Raw genomic sequence first — 7,593 nt, 5'->3', positions numbered from 1 at the left:
TGAATATATGCCTACACTGATTCCACAATGAAATTGGATAAATTCAAAAGTATTTATCCAATAGAAATGAATACCAAAAGGTATAAACAAGAATGTTCACAGCAGCACTGTGAAATAGGTCCTCACTGGGAACTACCTAAATGCTCATCAGTAGGAGAACAGACAAGTAAATTGTAGCATGTTCACCACTTTTGAAAATCCCTGGATCGCTGGGTTAGAAGACCCAAATGGCAGCGTCCTTTGCACTACATCTTGGACCAGCTAGGAGACCTCCTCTTGCATGGGGCCCCAGCAGCCTTAGAGCTTTCTCTGCTGATGAATGAAAGCAAGTCTCCCAACCATCATACAAATTGCCGCCCAAATTCCAAGAGGGCCACCAAGCATTGTGTTGTTGTTATTGTTTTAAGTGTGTTGGTGGAAGGAGAGGTTAAAGTGCAAGTTTCAGCAACTTGCCCTTTATTTTGGGAAAAAAAATTTCAAACATACCTCTTCCTCTGGATCCCAAAAACGTTTTTGAGCTGGCAGATCCCTGTATTTTTCTGAGGTGGAACCTTCTGTAATGCCGACAAGTCAGATCAATGCTTCCATGGTACCTGTTTCTTTCTATTCTTGGAGCATCATTATTCTAGCAAAGAATTTTATTTTCCTAGTTCCTGGGGTGGCTCTAGGGTGGGTTCTTTATGCCATGGATGAGCAGTCCTTTACAGAGAAGACACTCAACAGAGTGTGGAAGAAACCCCAACAACTGGCTCCAACCTCTGGAATCCTCTCCCCAACCCCCTGGGGAAGAAAGGAGGCCATTGGCAAAAGAGAGGCATTATGATGTGTTGGATCCTGCTGATTGCCAACCCAATAACTATTTCCCCTTTCTTCCTCACAAATCCAACCCTGGATTTATTGGGGAGATGGGGATAATGAAGTCCTGATTGATTGATTCGTCTACCTGGTTCTCGAGAGATGATGTCGCCCCCTAGAGGACATTTTGGAAGTCATTGAGGGGAATTAAATTTGGTCGTCAACTGGTTCTCAAGGGGGCAGTATTGCTCCCTTGGGGGCGTTTTGGAAATTTGAGGGGAGTTTTACCAGCATCATGAGAATGAGCAGGTTGTTACTGGCACAGGAGAACAGAGACCGGGGATGACAAAAGCTCCTGCAACATGACATTGGTATTGAATGATCACTTCATGAACTAAGTTAACGATAATTCTTAAATAGTCGAAAAGCCCTGTTTATACTGTTATATTAAGCTGCAATGCCAGACTTTTCCAGTTCTTTTGGAACTGTGTGCATAGCAAAGTCATGGTAGACTTGGGTATACCACCACATCTGTGTAATGAAAATGTTTTGGAACTAGAGATGGTGGTTATACAGCATGGTGAGTGTGCTAAATGCCACTGAACTGTTCACTTCAAAATGGTTTATTTTATGTTATGCGAATTTCATCTCAATAAAAGAAGTTTAAAAACGTGCATCTCCCCAAACTTGAGAATATACCATTACATTAAATGTTCCCTATATTATTTTTTTTTCCTATAAGCTTTAGAAAAGTATAAGGGGGGAGAGAGAAAGGGGACATTCTAGACATGTAATGAGTGTAGGAGTGCAGGAGAAAATAATTTATAGAGCAGTTAGCTTTATTTTCAGGGCTCTTTTTCACAAAGTGATCATTTTACCAGAGTTACTGCATACTCACAGATAATAGCTCATCAGGCCACTCCCTAACCAATTACAAATGACTACATGCCGTGGATCTTCAGAGTCACTTTCAAGGTCAGTCTATTAACTAATAAATCATTTAACACTACAGATCTGTTTTAGCTCTTCGAAATAATTTGACTCCCTTTATTCTTTTTATGATCCATGTACATTTCACTTTAATAATGCAAAGCAGCTCAGCAAAGCTGTTTATTTCCAAAGGCTTATCCAAGAGATACTTGATATAGCTCTCTGCTGCCTTGTCATTCCTTGACTTCTAAACGTCTTTCCTGCACGAAGAGGTTATTTGATTCTGTCATTGGCTTTTTTCCCTGAGAGCAGGAAGCATCGCAGCATAGTGAAACTGCTTTGGATTCAGAATTTTAAAATGAGAGTTTTAAAAAACGTTTGATTATGGTAAAATGCAAACATATAAAGAAAATAGAAGAGTAAAATGAACCTTCATGTATTCATCACCCAACTTCGACCAGGCTCAGTTTCTTACTCCCATCCACCAACCCCTCCCAACTACTAGATTTAATCCAAATCCCAGACTTATTTCATCCAGCTAGCTAGCTCCCCATCTATACATATGTAATTATTTCTACATACGTCATGATATATTTAAAAGTATGTGCTCGCACCTGTACTAGGTCAAACAGTATTTCCCTCCCCACAGATTCATGGCTTTCCTGGAACCTCAGAATGCGACTTTATTGGAAATAGGACCATTGAAGATACAATTAATTAAATTAGATGAGGTCACGATGAAGTAGGGTAGGCCTTTCCTCCAATACGACTCATGTCATAAGAAGAGAAGAGACATAGATAAACACACACACACACACACACACACACACACACACACACACAGGGTAAACACCATGTGACAACAAAGGCCAGATTGGAGTGATGCATCTATGAGCCAAGGAATGGCAAGGATTGTTAGCAACTGCCAGAAGCTACAAGAGGCAAGGGAGGATTCCGTCCCTAGGGCCTTCAGAAAGCTCAGACCTTCATTTCAAATTTCTGGCCCCCAAAACTGTGAGACAATAAGTTTCTGCTGTTTTACGCCCCCTAGCTTCTGATACTTTGTTATGGCCGCCCTGGGAAACTAACACATACCAATAACTTTAATTCTGATCCAAAGCACAGGATTCATTTCAGCCTCTGCTTTTTCTCTACTTGTAACTTTTCTAACATTGAGATAACCTGACTTCCATTATCCTTCATATACTAGATGGAGTTATGAATCTATTCCAACGATATGCTGAAGGTACCACAAACGAGGGGGCTTAAAACAATAGTTATTTATTGTCTCGCAGGTCTAGAGGCCAGGAATCCAAGATCGAGATGTCAGCAAGGTTGATTCTGTCTGAGGGCTGTGAGGGAGAATCTATTTCAACAAGACAAACAAAAACTCATAGACACAGACAACGGTTTAGTGGTTACCAGAGGGAAAGGGAGATGAGAAGAGGTAGAAAAGGATAAGAGGGGTCAAATAAATGATGATGGAAGGAGACTTGACTTTGGGTGGTGAACACAATGTAATTTACACATGACGTATTACAGAATTGTACACTTGAAACCTATATAATTACATTAATCAATGTCACCCGAATAAGTTTAATAAAATAAAATTTAAAAAATAATAATCTAGTCCATGCCTCTCTCCCCTAGCTTTTGATGAAACCTTGGTGATCTTTGGCTTGTAGGGCCATCACCCCAATCACTCCCTTCATCATCACATGGTCTTCTCCTTGTGTTATTCTGTATCTCCCTATTAGGACACTAGATATAATGACTTAGGGTTCACCCTAATGGTCTCATCTTTATTTGATTACATCTGCAAAGACCCTATATTCAAATAAGGTCACATTCATAAGTAGCAAGTGTTAGAAGAACTTAAACATATTTTGGGGGAGGACATAGTTCTACCCATAACACCTTTTATAGGTAAAAATCCATCAATTCGTGTAATTTAATATTTGTAATTTAGTATAGATATTATACTTTTATTAAAACCTACTATTTATTTGTTTATTTTTTTAGGCGAGGCAATCCTTGGTTGACCTCACAGATTGCAAGGACCTCGTCAGCTTACAATCCCTTATTTTTTATTTTTGACACCTACAGCAACTGGTCTTCCTAGGTGGTCTCCTATCCAAGTACTAACCAGGCCCGATCTTGCTTAGCTTCTGAGATCAGACGGGATCGGGCTTGTTCAGGGTGGCATGGCCGTAGACTAAAACCTACTAGTTTTTAAATCCCCATTAACACTTGACTCCCATACATTCCTACTCTAACCAGCAACCCATGTCTACAGAACGACTTAGAAAGTGTGATTAAAAGTTGTACAGAGCCATGAGAGATATTCGGAACTCATTCTGATGTCTCTTAAACAGCTGGAAGAGTCACGTGGGCCTAACAGGAAGAACAGGAAAGGACTTGAGACTAGAATGAAGCAGCACACATCTTTGTTTCATGGTTCTCCCCTGACTGCATTTTAGAATCGTCTGGGGAGCATTTTGTAAAAATCCGAATGTCTTAGCTCCACCCCAGACCAATTAATCAGAGTCTCTGAAGGTAGTGCCTGGGCACCATATTTGCTGAAAAGCTCCCCAGATAATTCTAATGTGCAGGTGGGATTGAGAACCATCGCCTTGGTTAATGGTGAGCAATCACCTAGGGGGAGGTAATTATGTAATCCTTAAACCCAGGAGCCTGGTCTACTGAATAACTGCTTTCCACTCCTTTTAAGTTACAAGTCTCGCTTTAGGCGTTCTGATTAAATGTTGAAAAACAAACCGCCCCATGGGTATGTACCCAGGAGAATCGAATACGGAGTCTCAAGAAGATACTGATACAACCATATTCATAGCATTTTTCACCATAGTCAAAAGGTAGAAGAAGCAACCAAGTGTCTATAGATGGATGAGTGGCTAAACAAAAGATGGTATATACTTACAACGAGATATATATATTCAGCCTTAAAAAGGAAGGAAGTTCTGACACATGCTATACATGGATGAACCTTGTGGACATTATGCTAAGTGAAATAAGCCAGTCACAACATGACAAACACTGTATGATTTCACTTATATGAGATATCTAGAAGAGTCAAACTCATAAAAACAGAAGTAGAATGGTAGGGCTAGGTGGATGGGGAAATGAAGAGTTGATTAATGGGTACAGAGTTTCAGTTTTGCAAGATGAAAAGGTTTTGGAGATCGGTTGCACAACAGTGTAAATATACCCAACATTAGTGAACTATACACTCAGAAATGGGTAAGATGGTACATTTTATGTTATCTGTACTTTACCACGTTTTAAAAAACGCCCTGAAATTTAATGGCTTGAAGCAGCAACCGTCATTTCATTATTTTTTTTTCTTTTCTTTTTAAATTGTTATTACATTTATTGGGGTAACATTGGTTAATAACATTATGTAAATTTTAGGTGTACAATTTTATAATATGATACCTGTATACTCTATTGTGTGCTCATCACCTGAAGTCTAGTCTCCTTCCATCATCATGTATTCCATCTCCTCTTTCATTATCTTTCACGGTATCCGTGGGTCAAGAAATCAGAAAAGTTTGGCTGGCTGGTTCTGGCCTGGGACTTCTCCTGCAGTTGCAGACCACGTGGCTAAAACTGGGACAGTGGAAAGCTGAAGAGCTAGGGGCTGGGCGGGCATCCCTCTGGCTTTGTGTAATTTCAGAGCTTCTTCATGTGCTTTCTCCTTATGGGCTGGTTGGGCTTCCTCTCAACATAACAGCCATAGGGGATGGGACTGCTTATCCGGTTTATCAGGGCTCCAACTCGAGTGTTCCCTGAACAAGGAGGAAGTAGCCTTCCCTTTCCTAACTTACCTTGGAAGTTAAGCAGTGTCCCTTCTGCTACATTCGATTGGTCAGTCACCAAAGCCAGAACAGTTTCAAGAGAAGTGAACAAAGTGAACATCATCCCTCAAAGGGAGCAGTGTCAAAGGAATGTTGTAAGAAGAGCATATAGGATGGGAGATCTTGTTGTAGCCATTTTTACAAAGCACCATCGGCCATAGAGATGATCAAAAGAACTCAGTAAATCCCCTCGTTGCCATGATTATTTCCTTAGCTGGCATCACTTAACACTGGGAATATTTGGAGTTAAATATAGAAATGTTCACGTGACTCAGAGCTCTGGAAGTAATGTTTTGGTTTAAGGAATGTGTGTATCTGGCTTTTCATATTCTGGAAATGTTTAAGAGAATCCGGCCTACTAGAGTTTCCTGGTGAGATTTGTAGTTCTGAAAACTTTTCCCTGCAATGCATCTGGACGAATGATACATGAATATTCACTGGACTACTTCTCTTTGTAAACTCGAAAAATCTTCAAGATAAAATTATGACAAAATAAAATAAAAATGACCGAATAGTGTCAACTATTCTCATTCTGTCCCTGAACTTTGACCCATCTGGACCCTCATCTCATCCTCAGGAGCAGGATAAGGGATAAGGTCATGGTTGGAGGCTGGAGTGGGGGTCAGGAAAGCTGTGAGGAAAGGGCCTTTCCTAGGGCGCCCAGCAATATTTGGAAGAAACATTAGAAATTTAAAGAGGCAAGTGCTTCCCAAACTTGCTCATTCAAAGAGAGCCTCGGATCATTCTAAGCAAAGCGATGCTCATTCCGGGAGAGGTGACTTGTAGCTTTAGTGGTCAGGAGCCTGAGGTTTTTATGTTCTCGATTTGCCTCAAAGTGCGATGGTCACATGTTGTAATTAACAAATAGATTTCCACGCTGTGAGAAAAAGGACCAAAAATGAAAAAGGAAAAAAAGTAAAACAAAGGAAAAAAAAGAACATACATCTAAATCTAAATGCAGTTGTCAATTGCTGTTTCCCCTTAGACAACGGGGGTCCACTTATACAGATTTTTTTCAATAAATACTGTAAATATATTTTCTCCTTATGATTTTCTTAATAGCATTTTCTCTAGCTTACTTTATTGTAAGAATATAGTATGTAATACACATAAGATGCAAAATATATGTTAATCGACTGTTATTATCAGTAAGGCTTCCAGTCAACAGTAGGCTATTAGTAAAGTTTTTGGGGAGTCGAGTTATATGTAGAGTTTCAACTGGGTGCCCCTAACCCCCACGTTGTTCAAGGGTTAACTGTATACTGAAATTGAAAAAAAAATCACGGTTTGGGTTTTTGATGGATGCCTTTGTCCCCTTCGGTCACCACGGTTCAGTCTTCATAGCTTTTCTTCATTCCTCACACCTCTTACTCGGTCATTACTTTTTCTCACAGAGCTACCCCAACTCCACAGTACAAAATACTCCCCATAGAGCTTATGTATCACGTAGCGCAGGGCTGGGCACAGAGGCAGTCCTCAGGGAAATTTGAATGAATAAGCGTGTCAAAGAGACTAGATTTATAAACACGGAGAATGTCAGCACAGAAAGGGAAAGGCTCAGGGAGAGTTGGAGTCAGGCAAAAGGAGGGGGAGGAGAGAGAAGAGGGTTGTGGGGGGGGGAGAATATTCAGGTTACCTAATGCTACGTGACAAGTGACCCCAAAACCTGGTGGCCTGGATCAACAGCAATCATTTATTTTGCTTAAAGATCAGCACTTGGGCAGGGCTTGGCAAGAATGTCTTGTCTCTCCTCCACCCGGGTTGACTTGACCATCTGCCAAAGGATCCGCTTCTAAGATGGCTCACTCACATGGCCAGTAGGTTGGTGCTGTCTGCTGGCTGCAGATAAGGGGCTTTGGTTTCTCTCCACGCGGACCTCTCCACCAGCCGTTTTGACTCCTGCTAGTGTGGAGGCTGGGGTTAGGAGCAAGTGTCCCAAAAGATAGAAAGTGGAAGCTGCCTGTGAGGACAGGACTTTGACTATTTTATTCGC

General features: G+C 40.8%; 1 pseudogene; it reads right to left on the bottom strand.

Moving 5' to 3' along the window:
* Positions 1-3,822: 3,822 nt before the first annotated feature.
* Positions 3,823-3,941, bottom strand: LOC111744677 (annotated as a pseudogene).
* Positions 3,942-7,593: the final 3,652 nt, after the last annotated feature.

The sequence above is a fragment of the Pteropus vampyrus genome, unplaced genomic scaffold (genome assembly GCF_000151845.1).
Source record: "Pteropus vampyrus isolate Shadow unplaced genomic scaffold, Pvam_2.0 Scaffold138, whole genome shotgun sequence".
Classification (NCBI taxonomy): Eukaryota; Metazoa; Chordata; class Mammalia; order Chiroptera; family Pteropodidae; genus Pteropus; species Pteropus vampyrus.
This window is presented reverse-complemented; position numbering and strand designations above follow the sequence as displayed.